The sequence below is a fragment of the Lissotriton vulgaris genome, chromosome 1_2, assembly GCF_964263255.1.
Source record: "Lissotriton vulgaris chromosome 1_2, aLisVul1.2, whole genome shotgun sequence".
Lineage (NCBI taxonomy): Eukaryota > Metazoa > Chordata > Amphibia > Caudata > Salamandridae > Lissotriton > Lissotriton vulgaris.
This window is the reverse complement of record NC_141686.1, coordinates 261,772,722-261,794,418: the sequence shown is the minus strand read 5'-3', so window position 1 is coordinate 261,794,418 and position 21,697 is coordinate 261,772,722.

Here is a 21,697-nt window from a genome sequence, read left to right as displayed (position 1 = left end):
TGAGTGCCACCGCCCCCTCCGCTGCCCTCATGTTTGTTTTTGTGTTGGCACCAGCCCTGTCTCAGCAGACACACAATCTGACAATACATCCAAGGCAAGCGGAACTTGAACTCTCTCCAGCGCCTTGCCTCAAATTAAATGTCTATTTAGGTTAAATTAAACGTTGACAAAAAACGCGAGCGCAAAACCGCACCAGTCACAGTGACCGCTGCAGCCACCCATAAGTCTAACTTTTATACTAGTGACTGTAATCATGTCTCTTCACTGCCTGAAGAGAAGAATGTGCATTGTTTGACTTTAACATAGTTTCATCCCTGTGCAGCCTTGGCTGAATGAATGAATGTCCTCATTCATTTGTCTGATTTTAATACTAGTGCATGGGCTGATGCGTCCTTTAATGCAGCCTGCAGAGCAGCATTATTATCCACTGATTAGCCTACCTTTAATATTTGTGATGGGCGCAATGTCCTCTCTAGACAATCTGAAGAGCAGAATACATATTATTGTTCTGTCTAAAATATTATTCATGACAGCGTTTTACTGTGTGCCCTGCAGGGCTGCATTTATACCCAATGATTAGCACACCTTTTCTTTTACTATCTGGGCACACTACTGTCCCTTCGCATCCTGAAAACATGATTTGCTATGCATTGTTTTGTTATTTATTGATAATACCCTTCCTGTGCAGCCATCATATAATTAATATCGATTGATGCATCTGACTTTATTTATAGTAAATGGGCATACCGCTCCAGTGCAACATTAAGCCTCGTTGGTCACTCGAATATTCACGGCCCTCTACCACGAAGGGGCACCACGCCGGCCAGTGCAGCCCGAAGAGCGAATAAATATTCATGGTTTAGCCAACTTTATTCATGAAGGAGTGGGGCGTCCTGCACATCAGCGTTAATATGCATTGATTACAATAGCTTTCATTGGCTGGACACACTGATTTTCATACGAGAACATGTAATAATCATTGATTAGCCTTCAATATTAATGATGACGCACACTGTCCTAGTCATTCATCCAGGGTATCCTGCAGTACAACATTAATATTAATTGAATAGCTTGACTTTTAGTACTGATGACGAGGCCCAGTGTCATCTGCAGCCGATGGGCAGCTTCGATATTCATCCTTGCATGAGTTTAAATGGATTATTAATGGAGGGGCCCTCCATTGCTTGCAGAGCCGCATTAATAATCATTCATCCATTAGTTTAACTTTTATATTGATGAAGAAGCAGTGTGTACTACAGCACAGCATGCAAGGCAGCATTATAATCATTCATTCATTAGCTTACATGTAAAATTAATAGAGGGGCGCACTGTTCACCCTTGCAGCTTGCAGAGCAGCATTAATATAGGCCTTTCATTAAGTTAAAGCCATTTGCTTTGCTATACAATACCATTAGCAAAGCAAATGCCTTTAACTTAATCAAAGGCGCGACCTATTACATTTTCAATGCTTGGGTAACAGACTGATCGCAGCCCTTTAGTAAAAATATATCAGGCCCAAACATGTACCTGATGCAGATCACAAAATGCTTTAAATAGGTCAGTGAGTCACTGCATTTGTCAGAGAAATCATTTTGTCACTTGCAGTTCGTAAGTTAAAATCCTAACATACAACAGTTAGCTATTGAATACTGCAAGGTAAAAATGGTACCGTTATGTTTCACCCCCCCCAGTCTTTGTTTGATTTACCCAATGTCTCAAAAATAAATTGTGTTATTTTTATTTACAGCACCTGGTAAAAAAGCCTGACAACCTGAACCTGTTTAGTTGGTTCTTTTGTTGTTTGCAGTTTAAATCAAAACAATCTGTGAGGTTCTCAGCATTGTATCTTGAATTCTGTTATGAAGCTCTGTGGTTATACTGAATAAGCAGCTACCTATGTTATATGACAGCTCTTTAATAATGTAATACCTGCACTTTCACAATTGCTTTATTAACCTTCCGGCTTTCTCAAATTTGCTTGAAAATGCACCATTTTGCCACGATTTTTTCAAAATTTTCTCGGGGGGAAACCCCCCCAAACCCTCCTTAGGGGGTTCGGGCTCGCTCGCTACGCTCGCTCGCTACGGTGCAGTATGATTATCAGTTTCCGCCCCACCACTTTCAAATGTCACGAGCCGCCACTGAGAAACCCCCTCCCCCAGTTCACATCCTGCATGCCGCTCGCACCCACTGAGCTGCCAAGTCTGTCAATTACTATAATGACATTTCTAATTTAAAAACGTGTAATGATTTATTAGCCAGGCCTCCCATCAAACAAAATGCCGCCAAGAGACATACAAAGTTCTAATCTTGAAAGCTGTTTTACAGGACTAACCAGGCTGTCTTTTTGAACATATTTATCAGAGTGGAAGATAAATCACGCAGATTCCCCGGCTGCCACCAGCCTCATATAGTAAAATGAATTCTGCTCTGGAGCCAGGTCTGCCTGGAAATCACATCTTCTGAAAGTTTCAGAGGATGGATGAAGGGCAGGGTCCTGCATCCATGCCACACCGAAGAAAGACAGGACAGGGGCTTGCATCCATGCCACACCGATGAAAGACAGGACAGGGTCGTGCATCCATGCCACACCGATGAAAGGCAGGACAGGGGCTTGCATCCATGCCACACCGATGAAAGACAGGACAGGGTCGTGCATCCATGCCACACCGATGAAAGGCAGGACAGGGGCTTGCATCCATGCCACACCGATGAAAGGCAGGACAAGGGCTTGCATCCATGCCACACCGAAGAAAGACAGGACAGGGTCGTGCATCCATGCCACACCGATGAAAGGCAGGACAGGGGCTTGCATCCATGCCACACCGATGAAAGACAGGACAGGGTCTTGCATCCATGCCACACCGATGAAAGACAGGACAGGGTCGTGCATCCATGCCACACCGATGAAAGACAGGACAGGGGCTTGCATCCATGCCACACCGATGAAAGGCAGGACAGGGTCCTGCACCCATGCCACACCGATGAAAGGCAGGACAGGGGCTTGCATCCATGCCACACCGAAGAAAGACAGGACAGGGTCTTGCATCCATGCCACACCGATGAAAGACAGGACAGGGTCGTGCATCCATGCCACACCGATGAAAGACAGGACAGGGTCTTGCATCCATGCCACACCGATGAAAGGCAGGACAGGGTCTTGCATCCATGCCACACCGATGAAAGGCAGGACAGGGTCTTGCTTCCATGCCACACCGATGAAAGGCAGGACAGGGTCGTGCTTCCATGCCACACCGATGAAAGGCAGGACAGGGTCCTGCATCCATGCCACACCGATGAAAGGCAGGACAGAGTCTTGCTTCCATGCCACACCGATGAAAGACAGGACAGGGTCGTGCTTCCATGCCACACCGATGAAAGGCAGGACAGGGTCTTGCTTCCATGCCACACCGATGAAAGGCAGGACAGGGTCCTGCATCCATGCCACACCGATGAAAGGCAGGACAGGGTCTTGCTTCCATGCCACACCGATGAAAGGCAGGACAGGGTCTTGCTTCCATGCCACACCGATGAAAGGCAGGACAGGGTCCTGCATCCATGCCACACCGATGAAAGGCAGGACAGGGTCTTGCTTCCATGCCACACCGATGAAAGGCAGGACAGGGTCTTGCATCCATGCCACACCGATGAAAGGCAGGACAGTGTCTTGCTTCCATGCCACACCGATGAAAGGCAGGACAGGGTCTTGCATCCATGCCACACCGATGAAAGGCAGGACAGGGTCTTGCTTCCATGCCACACCGATGAAAGGCAGGACAGGGTCTTGCATCCATGCCACACCGATGAAAGGCAGGACAGGGTCTTGCTTCCATGCCACACCGATGAAAGGCAGGACAGGGTCTTGCTTCCATGCCACACCGATGAAAGGCAGGACAGGGTCTTGCATCCATGCCACACCGATGAAAGGCAGGACAGGGTCTTGCTTCCATGCCACACCGATGAAAGGCAGGACAGGGTCCTGCATCCATGCCACACCGATGAAAGGCAGGACAGGGTCTTGCTTCCATGCCACACCGATGAAAGGCAGGACAGGGTCTTGCATCCATGCCACACCGATGAAAGGCAGGACAGTGTCTTGCTTCCATGCCACACCGATGAAAGGCAGGACAGTGTCTTGCATCCATGCCACACCGATGAAAGGCAGAATGCTGCACAAAACCTTACTTCAAGTAGGGTTTGTAGCAGGTGTTACTATCACTTGACCCCAGAAAGTCCCTCTCGCAGTGAAATCTGTATTTATCTGACATAAAGTCCTGCCTGCCACCAGTGGAGCACAGGGTAAGTAATAGGCTATCCAGAGGAAAGCAATGTTGGCTCCATTCACTTTAAGGAGAGATTGGATAAAACTTGGGGGGTGATTTGTAGGGTCAAGAACAACTGGAAAGTGCTTTGAGGCTATTTCTCGGGTTCTGGGGAAGTTAACCAGAATTATCGGTCCCAGGGTCCTTTGTTCACTGGTGATGTGTCAGGACCTCAAATAAATCCGCACACCATCACGAGACCCACTTGCTCCTTTTCTCCACCAAACTCTCCAAGGATGGCGCGTCAAGCAGTCAAGGCTTTCTGCAATAAGTGGAAAGGCCTTTGGACCTCATTTGTGGGGTTTAGACATAGGGCAGCGCAAGTCATTTTGCTGCTCTGCCCTACTTCGAAGTGAGGACTGGATTGCAACGTATTTACCTAGGGGCATATTTACAAGCCCCTTGCGCCAGCAATCATCAGTTTTTTTGATGCTACAGTGGAACAATGTGCAGCCTCCAATCCACAAGGCCACGCAAAGCCACCCAGAGTGGCTTATCATGGCCTTGTAGGTAAAGTGTAAGGCCACGCAGCACAAGTCGCTGTGTTGCCTCACACTGCGGCAGAGAGGCTTGCCATGGGTGTTGCTGTGGGTGTTCCCATGCAACATCCATGGATTTTGACACTGTCCCAGATTTACAACATAGCATGAATCTGAGGCTGCGCCAAAAACGTATGCCTCCCCAGGACAGGCATAAACGAGAAGAAATGTTAATGTATAAATTTCTCCTAATTGTTTCCTTTTTCCACATGTGCTGCATTCTGCAGCATACATAGAACAAGAAAAATTCCTCTCGTGATTGTTTGGTGCAAGGATGCCTGCGTTGGCGCATGGCTGCAATTTTTGCCCCGGCCCTGGATGAAAGGACAGGAATTTGTCTGTATCTTGTAAATGCTGTGCATTTCTGTCCTTTCGAACTGATGCAGGGCAGCACATCAAAATGGTTTCTGGTGCTGCCTTGCACCAATTCATCGTATATATGCCCCCTGATAGTGAGAATGGCACTGCAGTTTTTGATGAGCTGGAGTTAACAGCTGCATCAGGGGTGGCCTTAGGCATGTGCAAGCTGTTCACCTGCACAGGGCCACCAAACCCCAGGGGCCGCCACACCAATATATATCCTTAATATAATAATCTTCTGAGGATGGATCCATATTTGCGTGGCCGCCCCTGGCAGGGATTTGGTGGCTTCCGGCTCTGTTCCACTTCCAAACACCCTGACCCCCCTTCACTGGCCTCCGCGCTCCGCCCCGCCCCGCCCGGACCCCCTCTTCCGGGACCCCCTACCTACGCTCCCTGCCCAGGGCCGCCATGAGCCTAGAGCCGCCCCTGGCCGCATTAATCTGGCTGAGGTTCCCATATTGATTCTGACTTCCGAGCCAGAGCAGCGTAGGCTCAGCCTTCAGTACTGACTTATACATAATCAGCAGAGTGTGCGAGCAGAACAGGAAGTGAAGGCAGTGGTGGCTAGGAGAGACTGGCGGCTAGGCTGTGCCGCAGCGGATAGCCACCATTTGGGAGGTAAGTCCTAGACTCCACCAATTATATGGCATCGGTAAACTCCGCTTCGAGTGCAGAGTTTTTACAAACTTTGCACTCCAAATAAAGTGCAGAGATCTCATACTGGCAGAGCGGAGTTAACCGCCCACACTTAATCAAATGATGCACCTGGCTGCCATCACACTCGCACCAGCCATATTTATAGTCAGTTCTTTAGACAAGGCTTAGTACTTGAAGATTGCTTTTTTCTCCCCTGAGGCGGAAGCCGGGGGCTTCTTACGCTATCCCTGTTGCCTACGGGCATTTAACAAACAGATTTGCTGGAAATATTTTTAAGCACTGTAATTATTTTAATCGCTCACTTTTATCAGCAAGCATCCCTGGTCCCTCGGTGGGAGAATTACGTCGTATCGAGGCCCCTTGCAGCCGTTCCTTGACCGGTACAGCCGACTCAGGTGCTGACGCCGGAAGGCTAAGAGGGGGGACGCCATCTTGGTGGGACGAATAGGGTAGCGGTCTAGCAGTAGGACGCTTCACGCCCTCCCAGATGACTTAAGGGCCGTTTGACTGTGTCTGTTTAGAATTGCTTTTTTTTCCCCTGAGGCGGAAGCCGGGGGCTCCTTACGCTATCCCTGTTGCCTACTGGCATTTAACAAACAGATTTGCTGGAAATATTTTTAAACACTGTAATTATTTTAATCGCTCACTTTTATCAGCACGCATCCCTGGTCCCTCGGTGGGAGAATTACGTCGTACCGAGGCCCCTTGCAGCCGTTCCTTGACCGGTACAGCCGACTCAGGTGCTGACGCTGGAAGGCTAAGAGGGGGGTCGCCATCTTGGTGGGAGGAATAGGGTAGCGGTCTAGCAGTAGGACGCTTCACGCCCTCCTCCACTCAGGATAAAAGGATGACGGTTTCCCGACTGCACAGCGGGCGGGCGCAGCGGGTGCGCCAGCGGCACGCCAAAGGCAAGCCCATCTGCGCCCGTCCGCGCCTGGACCGGGCCTTGGGCCACCCCCCCTGCACCGCAGCAGGTAATGCCAAGGTATTATAGTGCGGAATCGCAATTTGGAATTCGCAAAATGTTAATGCATTCCATGGGTGCGGGGGGGGGTCCAAAGAAACCCCCCCTGTATTATTATTATTATTATTCTGAGTTTTGTATAGTGCCTGGTTACCAATAGGCATCCCAGCGCTTACCAGAACATAACACTACTAAAAGAATGCAGGGATTAAACGGAGAACAAAAAAGTTTTTAAAAGTTTACGGAACCGAAGAAGACTAGCTTCCGAGCGCAGTTGTAGGGGCAATGAGTTCCACAAGGAGGCCACATTTATTGAAAACCTTCTGCCACCAGTTCTTGCCTTTTTCACCCTGCCAACCTGAAGGAGATGTTGGTGGTCAGAGCGAAGAGAACGAGAGGCCTTGTAAGGCTGGACCATCTCCTCCAGAATAGGTGGACCTACCCCGTGCAGAACTTTGTGTGCGATGCAGAGTGACTTGAATTTCACCCTGTCCCTCACAGGGAGCCAGTGCAGTGCCCTCAACGCCGGGCGGGCAGATTGACGCCTAGGGAGACCCGTCAAAAGCCTGGCAGCCGCGTTCTGCACTTGCTGCAGTCTGTTCAGGGTAGATTCGGGTGCGCCCAGGAATAGCGCATTGCTGAAATCCAGCCGCGAGATGATAAGTCCCTGGATGAGAAGCCTTCGAGTGGCCACTGGGAGCAAGGGCAGAATCTTCTGGGCTGAGCGGAGCAGGCCAAAGCACACGCCAGCAGTCTTTTTGGCGTGGGTTTTAAACGATAGGTCCTGCTCCAGCCATACCCCCAAGCTCTTGATCTCCTGCTTGGGGGGGGGCATCGGTCCCAGACAGTCTGGCCAGCTGCTGGGGGACAAAGATGGAGAGGAGTTCCCCAGCAGCATCAGTTCCGTCTTGGAGCCATTTAACTTTAGGGCTGAGCTGCACATCCACGTGTAGATCTTTTCAAGACACGTGTGCAGCCGGTCGGGACGGTGCGCCGACTGGGAAAGGCCTACCACCAGCTGAGTATCATCAGCATAACTGATGATTTTAATACCCAGCGGCCGTACCACACTCTCCAGGGGGGCCATGTAAACGTTGAACAAGGTAGGGCTCAATGAAGAGCCCTGTGGCACACCACACTGGAGAGGGGTTGACGATGATTTTTCCTGGCCTTCCCACACCTTAAATGTACGACCTTCCAGGAAGGAAGCGAACCATTTGAGGGCCAGACCCGTGACCCCCACCCCCGACAGCCGTTGGAGAAGCACCTGATGGTCCACGGTGTCAAAAGCAGCACTGAGGTCCAGGAGGATCACTGCCACTGATCCCCTGTACCCCTGAAATGTATTTTAAAGTGCATGTTACACACACACATGTCCTAAGGACATGTGTGTCTGTAACATGACAGTGTTTTAAAATGCATCTTTGGGCATTTTGACACATTTTTGCAAATTACCACGAGGTTCAACCTCGTGGTAATTTGCACCCCCTAATTGCGAAATCGCAATTATAAAAATAATCATGCATTGCTTTTAAGGAATCACAAATTTGTGATTCCTTAAAAGCAATCGCATTTTTGGAATTCGCTAAAAATAGCGATTTTCAAAAAATGCTTGATGCATCCCAGAAACCTATTTAGGAATCGCAAACGGCCGAATTTTGCGATTCGCACCGTTTGCACTGCCTAAATAGGTTGATGCATCTAGGCAATAGTCCGAGTCCTAACAAATTGAAGAAACTAGTGAACAAACACTGGAATATCCTGAACTCAGGAGGATTTAACATTGAGAAACCAATGTTTTCCTTTAGGAAAGGCAGAAGCCTCCGGGATATCCTTGTACATACCCGCCTGAGGAAACAGATAGCACAAGGCAGAACATGCCACTTCCCGTGGGGCATGCATGATGCGGAGGATGCAGAGTGTGCAAAGTCACGAGGAAATGTAATATAGAAGTCCTGGGGCTCCAGACTGTGTGTGTTTTGAAGGATCAAATGAACTTCGGTTCACAGAATCCACATGTTTAAGTGCCCTTATCCATACTAATACAATAAAGAGAGAGCCCAAACCTTTGAGGCGGGTAACCTCAGGAAACACAGCACCAATCACAACACCCAATACAGCGTCGGAAAGGGCAGTTGCAGCAGAAGGACATAGGCTATGCAGACACCCACCATATACATTTAAACGGTAAAAGAACCGTGCCAGCAAAGTAGTCCCTTGTGGGCGTGTCTGCATTGTGCTGTGGGCGTGTGCTGGGGGCGTGACAAACTCTGGGGCGTGTGGTACGTTCCGCCCTTCATGCCATGTCTCATATCGTGTGCTAATCCCACCCTGCTCCCTTTAGGAATGACAACCCGTGAAGTAAGCATGAGAATAAGTGAACATCGAAGTACTCTTAGGAGCAAGAACGACAACATAAGACAAAACTAACCAGGCACTGCCTAGAAAAGAAACACGCAGACAATAACATTGAGTGGTACGTGAATGAGAAAATCCAAGAGGATATGACCAACATACGACAACCATAAGAACAATGGTGGATTCATAGACTACAAACATGAACTCAGGGTCTACTAAGACAAACTTAAGACAGACTTAAGACAGACTTAAGACAAAATCCTAACTTAAGTCTGTCTTAAGTCTGTCTTAAGTTTGTCTTAAGTCTATCTTAAGTTTGTCTTAAAACAAACTTAAGACAAAATCCTAACTTCTGTGAATACCAAAAGTAGTAAGTTCATTCTGTGAATACCAAAAGTAGTAAGTGCATTCTGTGAATGCCAAAAGTTGTAAGTGCATTCTGTGAATACCAAAATAGTAGTAAGTTTAGGATTGAGTCTTAAGTTCATTCTGCGAATCGGGTCCAAAATCTATAACCGATCTTCTTTTTTGTTGATAATACTGGGAGATATGCTCTTCCAAACTAACTGCCAGTCAACCTTGAAACTATTCTGGCATGCTTAATATATAAAGACTCTGCTGGTGATAACATTGAGGACATGCTTGATAAATTGGCCTGGGAACCACCTTGCTCATGACTGCCGCAAATCATGTGATGGACACTAGACCAATTACACACAAGCTGAGCCCTCAAACTTAGGAACTATCTAGCCCCTGACTACTGCGGCTCAAGTGATGGACACTGGAGCAATCACACACAAGCTGAATCCACAGACTTGGGAACTACCTTTCCCATGACTATCGTGACTCACATGAAAGACACTTAGACCAATCATTCTGCAGCAAGGACTTCAGCGAATGAGGGCACTACACATCGGTAACTATGTAACCGATGGAAACCAATCATCGTATAGCAAGGCCTTCGGCTAGTGTGGGCACTACACAATGGTAACCATCTGACCAACAGAGCCCTGCCCAAAGAAGATGCCCAACAGTATAAAATTGTCAGTAGTTCCACGTCTTGAGCGTGCAAGAGGTCGGCTAGCACAAGGAGAGATAATAGGTATTTACTTAGGCCCGTTCTCCTTGACAAAGTAGGAACTTGACTTCTAAACTGATCCTGAGATCACACTATGTCATCTGTTTGTTTACCTGCATTAGTAATAACTCAGACCTGTGCTACCATAAAATTTTGCGTGTCGATTAACGACTATGGCTTAATTCGTGATTATAGATCTAGTAACAAATATCTTTCTTCCGTATATAGATTGCACATTGTATCACAATGTTTCAAGGGATAATGGTGCTATGGTACCCTTAAACAACCAGTAATGTGTTTATGAACATTTTAATAATTCCTGAGGTGCAGCATAATAAAAGATACCCCTGTGGTATACCCTAAAGTACTTTTAATTTAAACATTATCGAATTTAACAAACTTAACATGACTCCACTTTTACTTTGGGTCTCTATATAGTCGAAAGGGGCTGTTTGAGGCTGGGGAAACACTTAAATATACTATGGGTTAAGTCAGTGAAAAGCAGACTGAATAATGTTTTACAACTTATGCATATAACTAGTAAGGGTAAGTGCTAGGTCAAAGTAATGTTTCTTTGTTATTCTGAATTTAACAAACAATTTGAAGAAGTCAAACAATCCTTTGGAAGGAACTAAGGAACTCATTATGATGGTGGAAGGACCACCACCACCGGCCCGGTGGTGGCGGTCCACTCCTTTCGCCATCATACTGAAAATTCCCACCGCCAAATTAGGTTGGCAGTGGGAATCACAAAGGTTCCATGGCAGACGGAATGTCCATCCGCCGTGGTTCCGCAAGGCGGTCTTTTTCCAGCCGCCTTGCGGAACCCGGAACCAGGGCAACATTGCGGCGGTGCTGTGCAGGCACCACCGTAGGGATTACGGTATCCCTTTCCACCTATCTTTTTGCGGTGGATATCCTGCCGCAAAAAGACAGGCAGAGACTGGCTTTGGGGACCCGTTGCGGGCCCCCTCTGTGTGTGGGAGGTGCACTGGGGGGTTGCAGTTCCATGAATCAAGTGGCAGGCACCGCGTGGTGCATGCCACGTGGTGCAGGGAAATGCGGTGCATGCACCTTTATCATTGCGGACAGTGCAGCAGCACGCAGCACCGCTCACAATGATAAAGACCCAGGATGCACCTGCCAGTATGGCGGGTGCATCCTAATAGCAGTGGTGGGACTGCCGCATGTCTGTCAGGCGGACCAAACACCGCTGTGGTGCCGGGCCGACCAAGTCCGCCCGCCATCATAATGAGCCTCAATGTCTTTTTAAAGAACAACCTTGGAATGGAGACTTATCTAACATTTGTAAGATTTACTTATGACTGACGGATACTTTCTAAATTTAGATTGGATGAGATCTGTAATGTATTGTCCTTCCCGAAAGCTTAAAAATTCTCTGACAGTGACAACGTAAAACCCCGCTCTTGTGACAAGATGCCTTTAGAAAGCACTTTGCACTTCTTTTTTTTTTTTTTAACTCCCCGTGGTAGGTTTTTAATTCTGTTATTACGTCTCGTTTTCCCAATAAAGTCCAGCTTGTTTTTATTTGCAACTCCTAAATTCCTCTTTAGTCTGCCATGCTATATATATAAGTTGATTCTTAGCAGCCACTGTTAGATAGCCAAAACTTTCACTTTCTTAAATTGATACTTTTTCTGATTCTTATCTCTAGATCGCAGGCGGATTTTATATACACTACCCCAAACAGAACTGTAATGTACATCAATAGAATTAAATAATAATTTTTAAAACTTTTTTGCTACTATATGTGAATATTTTTTTAACAAAGTGTCATCCAATTATGCTATCGTGCAATTTATACTTTATTTCTATCACTTGTTTCATTTGTTAGAGATTGTGCATTGCAATTAAATCAACTTTTCATCGATGACACATTTTCCAAAATAAAATATTTCTTTTTCTTTTTCTTCCCCCTTTTCTTCTACTTCTGGTGTCTTAAGTGGTTGACCTGCAAAATGTTACCACCTTTGACAGTGGTACATGGGTGGCAGTTATAGGACCTTCAATGCATATGTAGCTTTCAGCTGGAAAAGCAGAAGCATTTGTTGACATCTATAAAGTAAACAACAGAACATTCACCTTTACATAAACAAAGTAACATAATAAAACCATTAAAACATAGCAGGGCACATCACAACAAAGCACTGAAAACTGTTAGAGCAGAATGCAATGAAGGCTGATTTAAAGTGTTGGGTTCACAGTTAGACGCAGAAGAGTAAAGAAGGGTGATTCTAAAGCTGTGTGTGGTGTAGTCATTTGCAGGTACCCAGGATGGTGAGGACGCTACATGCATTATCCCTTCTCTCTCTTTCTTTGTATACAACTCTCTCTCTACACAGTCACAGCCAAGTCTGTTGAGTAAAAGGAATAGAGAGTGCTTAGGAGAGTAGGATAGAGCTGTACAGAGAAAGTGTAACAACCGCGTGAAGTAGAGGAGGAAGCAAGGTAAGCACGGCGATGAGAAAGATGGATAGGTGAGGCGGGTAGAGAGACGAGCTGAAGAAAGATGGCTCAGGTAGCCCAAAAACAACTAAGAGGTGGAATGAGAATGAGGAAGCGAAAGAGAGATAAGTAATATGTTAGAGTGTGGTAAAAAAGAACTAGAAGGATAATGTGCTTGGCAGAGGTTTTTTTAATGTGCAGTTTTTAGGTTGCCTTTGGTTAATTCTGGCACTGCTGTTCTTATCTGGCTTATTGTTGGCTGGCGATCGGATACGTAATTTTGTCTTCTGCCGAGGCAGCACCAACTAAGTACAGTTTACTTACGCTGTACTTATTTATTAGTTCCTTTGAAGACTACTTATTTTATTTCATGGTAATGGTTTAGCCACAGCACACGCGTCATAGCTTTGACATACATGCGCATTATGTATAGCACAGCGACCACATGCATAATTACATAGGGCCCGATTCACAAAATGAACATAAGACTCAATCCTAAACTTACTACTATTTTGGTATTCACAGAATGCACTTACTACTTTTGGCATTCACAGAATGAACTTACTACTTTTGGTATTCACAGAAGTTAGGATTTTGTCCTAAGTTTGTCTTAAGACAGACTTAAGACAGACTTAAGACAGATTTAAGACAAAATCCTAACTTAAGTCTGTCTTAAGTCTGTCTTAAGTTTGTCTTGAGACAAACTTAATACAAAATCCTAACTTCTGTGAATACCAAAAGTAGTAAATTCATTCTGTGAATGCCAAAAGTAGTAAGTACATTCTGTGAATACCAAAAGTAGTAAGTGCATTCTGTGAATGCCAAAAGTAGTAAGTGCATTCTGTGAATACCAAAATAGTAGAAAGTTTAGGATTGAGTCTTAAGTTCATTCTTTGAATCAGGCCCAACATGTCCACCGCGCTTTAAGTTTACCTTGTTTCCCATTACGATTGGAACGGAAAAGGCCGCGGGGCAGGTCACGGCTGAGCACGCAAACAGAAAGGCAGACCCTCTGCATTGTCTGTCTGCTGCTTGGCTGGGTGGCATTTTACGCCATCTTGCAACGGCGTCTCTTCACAGTAGGGGCCTTCGAATAACTGACAGAATGAATTATACAGAGGCTTATCAGTTCATTTTCGCCTTTCAGGCTGGATGGGGAGGAAATTCAGGAACGACGCCCATGTTGAAGGGTGACAGAGCAGCGTAGAAATAGATTTGATACAGCTCTAAGGCCACCATTAATGGACACGCTAGATGATATGGTGCTGGCTATGGGCGTCTGTGCCCGCTAGGCGCTCCAAAACTATGTTACACCTTCCAGAGAAGGAAATTTAGCAGTGGAAATTGTACTTGTTTGCTTTGTTTTAGGCAATCGGTTGGCTGCAAGAATGAAAAATTGAGCTAGAATAATGAACTGCATTATATGTACTAGAATGTGCTGCTGTTTGTGCAGCTTTTATCTTGGAAAGTGGAGGACAAACATATTGAACTGTTGAAAAATTGTGGCAAAAATGTTGACCACTATATGATAAAGGTATGTACATATGGGTAAGTATAGTTGCTATTATTAACTTCACATCTATGCACCTTAAAAATATATACTGAAAAGGTTAATGTGTTTGGAGCTAATAGTATTTTGGTAGGTCATTATTAAAATCGTAATATTCTGATTGGAAAACATTTTGGTATACGTAGTTCTATTTGAACTGTGCAAGCCTCTGGGCCCCGGTGCCGGTGCACTTGCTGCACCAATGGTAGCTGCAGTATTGGAACTAGCTTCCTATTTCTATCCAAGATTACGTGCCAGGCTTGGGAGGAGGGAAGGTAATCTGCATGATATTTCAGGATACATAATTGCAGAGAATGCTTTAGAAATGTCACTATGCAGAGGCAGCAGTTAAGTGTTTATTATTTTAAAGGGCTACATTTTACTCTCCAATGTCCTTCTGACGGAATGTTTTTCCTTAAGTGCAAAATGGTCGCCTTCTTGCAAAAGGTGATCATTTCTCAGAGAAAGAACACGAGTCTGAGAATTAGACAGAAGAGTATTATTATGTCTGGCATTTGTGATGTTCACGAGGCCTGTGAGTTACAAGACAGTGGTCCCGATTCACAGAATGAATTTAAGACTCAATCCTAAACGTACTACTATTTTGGTATTCACAGAATGCACTTACTACTTTTGGCATTCACAGAATGAACTTACTACTTTTGGTATTCACAGAAGTTAGGATTTTGTCTTAAATTTGACAGACTTAAGACAGATTTAAAACAGACTTAAGACAAAATCCTAACTTCTGTGAATACCAAAAGTAGTAAGTTCATTCTGTGAATGCCAAAAGTAGTAAGTGCATTCTGTGAATACCAAAATAGTAGTAAGTTTAGGATAGAATCTTAAGTTCATTCTGTGAATCAGGCCAAGTGTCCTGTACCTATATATCTTTAGCATAAATGACCAGGCATTTCATACCAGGTCAATTAATGCGTGAGTATAACAAAATTGACTGTACTTTGATTTATTTTGAAAAGTAATTGAAGGTCTACTCATCCAAAGAGTTTTTCTTTTAGCACCAAACGCCCAATTAAAAGTAGTTTCCAGCATCACTCTTACAGGCACCAAATCCGTAATTTCACCCAGATATTAGAAGTTTCAGAAATTACATCGCATGCTATTTGATCAAATGACATTACAGGAAGTGACACCAGATCCCTGGACCCTGATGACAGCCAGCTGCCTTCCTTTTTTAAGCAATTGACATTGAATACTTCTGCTGTCACACTCTGAAATCAACAAGGGCACATCAGCCACTAGAAAGGGCATTCTTTCAGGAGATAAATGGCTGGAGTAAACAGGGTTTGCAAAGTACAGCAATGCAAAGTACAGTGCTTACAACCCTAGACAATAGGTTTGGGTTTCTTTCATTCTACGGCCCGAAAACTTAAATTAATTCGCCACTATTACCACGGATAATCAACCAATCAATCAATCAATCAATCAATCAAAGCATTTGTAAAGCGCACTACATACCAGTGAGGGTCTCAAGGCGCTGGGGAGGGGGGAATGTTGCTACTGTTTGAAGTTAGAACAGCACTACTGGGTTTGGGCTCCCAACAGCACAGCTTGCCACAAGCTAGTAATAAACGAAAGAAGATGTCCATGCTGCTAACTAAGTAATTGCCCTATTTATGGCTAAACATAAGAAATAGAACAAATGTTTATTTCGATCAACTAATATCGTTTTATTATTTTATCTTAATTTCAGTCATTTATTCATTTTTTTGTTTGGAAAATTAAATTTGACCAAGTTTATCTTTTAAGACCTTATGTGCAAGACAACATAAAAAACATATATTCGAGTGTCTATTTACAATCAGAAAATCCAAAAATAGATATCAACGTAATTTCAAAACCACTTTCACACCGCAATATATACAAAATATATACAAACAGACAAAGCAGAAAAACATATAAATTATTTCCAAATTGTAATCTGAAAAATTACAATACAGCCATGAGTATTTCTTATATTTTACAAAAACCTATTGACATTTTTACAATTTGTGGTTCTTTTAAGGCTTATAGATTCGCGTTTTTCAGATTACAATTTGGAAATAATTTATATGTTTTTCTGTCTTGTCCGAGTTCATCATCAGACGGCTGTTCCTCATCCAGTGGGCGACGGTCTTCATTCTTTCGTGGAGGTTGGTTTTGGCGGTGTGGGGGTCTTTGGTGAGCGAGAGGATCAGCTGGGTGTCGTCAGCATAGGAGATGATGTTAAGGTCGTTCCTTCGGGCAACGTGGGCGAGCGGTGCCATGTATACTTTAAATGACATTGGGCAGAGGGATGATCCTTAGGGTACGCAGCAGATGATCTCGGTGGCTTTGGAGAGGAAGGGGGGGAGGACACTCTGGGTTCTCCCGGTGGGGAAGGAGCTGATCCAGTCCAGGGCCTTCTCTTGGATTCCGGTATCGTTGAGGTGTGCTTTTAGTGTGAGGTGGCAGACTGTCGAAAGCGGCTGACAGGTCCAGGAGGATAAGGGGCATGGTTTCTCCTTTGTCGAGCAGGATCCTAATGTCATTGGTGGCGCCAATGAGGGCAGTTTCGGTGCTGTTGTTGCTATGGAATCCGAATTGGAACGGGTCCAGGATGTTGTTCTCTTCGAGGAAGCTGGTCAGTTGTTTCTTGACGGTCTTTTCGATGACCTTCGCCGGGAACGGGAGCAGGGAGATGGGTCGGAAGTTCTTTGGGTCCTTGGGATCCGCCCTGGGTTTCTTGAGTAAGGCGTTGATCTCTGCATATTTCGAGCTCACCGGGAAGGTCGCTGTCTCGAAGGAGATGTTGATGGTTTTCCGGAGATGGGGTGCGATGGGGCTGCTGGCTTTGTTGAAGATGTGGTGTGGGCAGGGGTCTTCTGGGGATCCACAGCGGACGGTGTTCATGATCTTGATGGTGTCGTCGTCGTTGATGTTGTATCAGGCGAGCAGGCAGTTGGTGCGGTTGATGGCCGTGGGGGCGGGAGTGCCGGCAGTTGCTGGGGTGATGACGGTGTTGAAGCTGTCATGGATGTCTGCGATCTTGCTATAGAAAAAGGTGACCAGTGAGTCGAACAGGTCTTGTGACGGTGGGATGTCGTTGGTTGGATAGTTTCTTCACGATGCCGAAGAGCTCTTTGCTATTGTGTGCGTTGTTGTCTATGCTGTCTCTGAATGTAGTCCTTTTGGCAGAACGGATGAGTTGGTGGTGTCGGCGGGTGGCGTTCCTGTGGGCTGTGTAACTTTCCAGTGTTCGTTCGTGGGTCCAATTTTTTTTCTTGTTTTCGGCAGGTTCGCTTGGAGGCCTGGAGGTCTTCGGTGAAACAGCTGGCTCTCTTGCTGGTCTGGGTGTTGGGGGTTTCTTGAGCGGGGCGACGGTGTTGGTGCAGTCGTGGATCCATTGTCTTAGGTTGCGGAATGCGGTGGTGGGGTCTGTCGGGTCTGCGGGTGGGCTCTGGGCGAGGGCGGTTGTTAGCTTCTCCTCTGTGATCTTGCCCCAGCTGCAGCTAGGAATCGGCTGGGTGCGGTGGTGGGTGGTGGTTTTCCGGAAGGTGAAGTGGATGCAGTGGTGGTCGGTCCAGTGGAGTTCGGTGGTGCGGTTGAAGGAGACGTGGGTGATTGCTGACAAGATGGGGTCAAGCGTGTGGCCGGCGGAGTGAGCGGTGTGGTGACGAGCTGTCTGAGTCCGAGGTTGCTGAGGTTGTTGATCCGGGTGGACGTGTTGGAGTCGTTGTTGTTTTCAAGGTGGAAGTTCAGGTCCCCGAGGAGGATGTAGTCCGTGGAGGTGAGGGCGTGTGTGCTGATGAAGTCGGCTATGGAGTGGCTGAACTGAGGTCAGGGTCCGGGGGGGTCTGTAGACTAGGGTACCTCTGAGGGTGGTGTTGGGGTTGGTGTGGATCTTGAAGTGCAGGTGTTCAGCGGTGCTGAGGGTGTCGTCTGAGTCTGTCGAGATTTTGAGGGTGTTTCTAAGGACAATGGCAATTCATCCACCTACTCCGTTGGTGCGGTCCTTGCGGGTGATCTTGTAGCCTTCTGGGATGGCTATGGCGATGTCTTTCGCTGAGGTGGGGGTCAGCCAGGTCTCCGTCGGCTATTGCGACGTCTGGGGCATTGGTGTTGAGGAGGTCCCAGAGTTCGACGGTCTGTTTGCGAGCGGAGCAGGTGTTGAGCAGGATGCATCTGAGGAAGCTGGGTTCTTTGGTGGATGGGTTGGTGGGCCGGATGGTGGTGAAGCTACAGATCCAGCAGGAGAAGGGTCCTTGTCTGTGCTTCGGGGTGGCCAGGCAGCAGGTGCGTGACCGTCCGCCGTTGAGTGCGTGGAGGGTGCTGGAGTCGTAGCAGTGGTGTGTGTCGTGGTGAGTGCGGGGGCCAGGGGTCCTGGTGCTGGGCGCAGTCCAGGCGCGGACTGGCGCAGACGGCTCACCTTAAGCCCACCTTCGGCGTGCCAGCTGCGCGCAGCCGCTTCGCGGCCTCCATTTGAGGGGGAGTGGGAGGGAGGAGCAGCTGGCAGGCGGGAGCGGGGTGGCGAAAGGGAGCAGAGGGGGGCGGGGCCACAGGGGATGCAGCAGCCAGAAAGAGCGTGGACGGGCACGATCGGGCACACAGTGGGGTACAGAAGGCAAAAGTGGGCACAGAGGGGCATGAACAACAATGCTAACTGAGCAGTTGGGGGCAAAGAGCGGGGGGCACACAGGCAAAGTGAGGCACAGAGGGGCACAAGTACGGAGAGCACAGAAAGTAAACAAGCAGGCACAGACCAGTATTAGCCGCAACAGTGGCTCAGGGCACACAGGAGGACTGTGTGGTGGCGTGGGGGAGCGACCTGCCTGGTGACAGGGTCAAAGTTTGCTTTCCTCACCACCGTGGGGCCTCCATATGAGCGGGAGTGAGAGGGAGGAGCAGCTGGGATGTGGGTGTGGTGGGGCGAATGGGAGCAGAGGAGGGCGGGGACGCAGCGGCGGGAAAGAGCATGGATGGGGACGAGCGGGCATACAGCGGGGTACAGAAGGTAAAAGTGGGCACAGAGGGGCACAAACAACAATGCTAACTGAGCAGGTGGGGGCACAGAGCGGGGGGTACACAGGCAAAGTGAGGCACAGAGGGGCACAAGTCCGGAGAGCACAGAAAGTAAACAAGCAGACACAGACCAGTATTAGCGGCAGCAGTGGCTCAGGGCACACAGGAGGGCTGTGTGGTGGCGTGGGAGAGCTACCTACCTGGTGACAGGGTCAGAGGTTGATAACAAGCATTTACAATGCAATAGGTCTCCCATTTACAATACAATACAAAATAAAATGCATTGTTATTTGCAATAGCAATAGCTCAAACTCGCGTAAATGCGAGCCCTATTGCATTGCAAATGCTTCTTATATACGGCAAACTTGACCCAAAGTTATTGGAGCACTTTACACTGAACACCAGTTACATCACACAAGGGCATATTCATTTTTTGGTAGGTACTGGGAGATTAAGTGATTTGCCCAGAATCACAGGATGTTGAACCGACGGCGAGGCTCAAACCTGGTTCCCAGTTCCAAAGTCGTCAGCTCTGGGTGTTACATCACATCCTCGCCTCTCTTATGCCACATCCTCACCCCTATACCCCATATCCTCACCACAGAGTTTGATGACTGCTTGTTGAGTGCCTGCAGTCATATTCCAAAAGCAGATTAAAGAGCACACACCAAAAGACAAAATAGATTTTCCCCAAGATCTGGAGGTCTGTATGAAGGGTGTCCATGAGAGGGGCGTGGCTACGGAGGCGACCAAGATGGCCGCATCAGCTTAGAACTCCGCCGGTCGGGCGATGTTACTAGCCCCGATTCTGCAATGTGAGAGCCTTGCTACGAACACATACCTTCCCCTTTGACCGCAGGGCTACGCGACAGCCTTTGATGCCGCCACTGCTGCTGGGGATCAATCCTGGACGACGCCGGCGCCCGATGACACCGGGGCCCGGCTCGGGCCTGCCTGCTGTTTTCAAAGAGGAAGTCAGACAGGCTATAGAAGATTATTTTGACCTGAACACTGGCTCTGTCGACACTCGGGCGGTCTTGTGGGAGGGCTTTAAGGCTTATATAATGGGAGTCTGTATTTCAAAACATGCCGGGGTTCTCCGTGATCTGCGTTCCACTTGGATTGGGCTGAGGAGAAAATTGCGGCAGCAGATCGCAAATTGCTCGTCTCTCCCTCGCACTCTCTTGCTGCCCGCAGGTTGGAACTGTGCGTCTAATTTCGGGAGGCGGCCGAGAGGGAACTATTGTTCCTTAATAAACACTGTGTGGCACGGCGGTACGGGGAAGGTGAGCTCCCGGGCCGTTTATTGGCTAACACGCTTCGTCCCCCCAGAGGCCCCATGCATATCATTTCTATGGCCAGAATGGACGGTTCCCACGTCCACTCCACCCCCGCAGTCTGCGACCTGTTTCTCACTTATTATAAGACCCTTTATTCATCACGCCTCTCTGGAGATACCAGCGGTCAGGAGGATTACCTATCCGAGATGGCCTTGGTCTATCTGGAGCTTTACATGCAGGAGTTTCCTCTGACCCCAATCACGTCGGACAGTATTGTTGAGGCGATCGATGCCCTACGTGCATCCTCTGCCCCGGGGCTTGACAGCTTTTCTGCTGACTTCTATAAAGCTTATAAAGACCTGTTGGTGCCGCGCTTGGTTGAGGTGTATGCCGAGGCACTGGAGGTTGGTGTCCTCCCTCCGACGTTTCGAGAAGCGGTGATCATTTTATTGCCCAAACCCGGGGAAGGATCCTATGCAGTGCGGTTCGTACAGGCAAATGTCCTTGTTAAATTTAGATTACAAGATATTAGCCAAAGTTTGTCGCCATTAGACTATCACTGCTGATGGAATTTTTCATCTCCCCTGTGCAGTCGGGCTTTGTTCCACACAGGCCCACCTCTCTTAATCTCTGGACATTATTCACCGTGCTACACCGCATTGACCCCTCCACTCCGGCCGCCACAGTTTTACTTGATGCGGAGAAAGCCTTTGACTCCCTTGAGTGGCCTTTTTTCCTTTCAGTCATGCGTCGGATGGGTATGCCTGAATGCTTCGCGGCAACTGTCACACTTCTATATACTAAGCCCCCGGCCCGGTTGCGTCTTAATGGCACTTTGTCTGACTCTTTCCCTTTGTCCCGTGGCACTAGGCAAGGGTGCCCCCTATCCCCTCTCCTTTTTATTTTAGCCATGGACCCCTTGTCTCACCAATTTCAGGAGAACCATCTGCAGCGCGGCTTGCAATTCCGCACGGGCCCTCTTTTGCTTTCAATGTACGCAGACGACATGGTACTGTATGTCCGTCCTCCTCACGACAATCTGTCACCATTGATTCTGGAAATCATATGATTCGGCAATTTTTCTAGGCTGCATATTAATTGGCACAAATCTGTCATATTC